Below are 1,129 nucleotides of genomic sequence, written 5' to 3'. Positions count from 1 at the left end.
TCGGGTCTCTTGTCCTTCAATCCCCACTACTCCTCCTTTCGGTCACGTTGAAGAAACCCTCGGGCTGGGGCACTTCCTAACCCCAAAGTTTACAAAATTCTATGATTCTGTGAGTCTGGAGCCATTGCAATGAACTTCTCCAATTTTGACACCAATAGTAAAAGGAGCAATGGCAATATTGAGAAGGTCATGTCTGAAATCTACTAGTTCCACAGAGGAAAGTTATCTCCATAAATCACATCCATCTGCAAGAGAAAAATAATCCCAATAATGTCAAAAGGAGTAAGATTCAGAACCTTTAAGACAGAGACAGAGATAAAGGTTTTGCTTGCTGGATTAAGAAATAAAAACAACAATAAAGGCATGAGACAGATCTGACCTTGGGACTACTACCCCATGGAAACAGAGCTAAGAGCCTTTGCTTAAATTTTTAGGACTAGCAAAGAGATTCATAATTGATAAGACAAAAGGCTTTGTAGCACTTTCCTAAAGCCATGAAGCAAAAATCTGAAGTGCTTGTGAGCACATTTCAGAAGCTGTCCTGACTGAGTGATTGTATCTTGTACTAACCTGATTTGTAATCTTTTCGCTACACTAAAACTATTAGATATTTCTACAATTGGGGAAATATCTTTCATCTGCTCTTTTCTGTAAAATACTTGCCTGTTAGATACTATTCTAAATCTGAGCATTCAGATAAGACAGATTAAAAAGGATTGGCCATTCAATTCTAAAATATAAGGCCTTCAAAAACCCTATGTACAATAAAACACATTTAGTCTAGCAGATAGGGAAACTGAGGTGGAGTCCTCAAGTATGGAAACACAAAGGAGGAGGAATAGTTGTAAGTAGGCACTAGTGTTTGGAACATGGAATGTGAGAATCATGAATGTAGGAAAATTAGACATTGTTAAGGAAGAAAAGGAATGCATAAATATACAGTGCTCAGGCTGTTCGTTCATAGGGTCGCTATGAGTCGTCTACAAATCAATGGCATTAAACAACAACAACAGATATTGGCTAAAGGAGATGGACTTTCATGGGACATTTTGAGTCAGATGATCCTATGATCTATTATGCTGGAGATGAAAAGATGAGGAAAAATAAGGTCTCTTTCATAGTTTAAAAA

The sequence above is a fragment of the Elephantulus edwardii genome, unplaced genomic scaffold, assembly GCF_000299155.1.
Source record: "Elephantulus edwardii isolate Elephantulus edwardi_28Jun2011 unplaced genomic scaffold, EleEdw1.0 scaffold00043, whole genome shotgun sequence".
Lineage (NCBI taxonomy): Eukaryota > Metazoa > Chordata > Mammalia > Macroscelidea > Macroscelididae > Elephantulus > Elephantulus edwardii.
Note: the sequence above shows the minus strand (reverse complement) of the source record.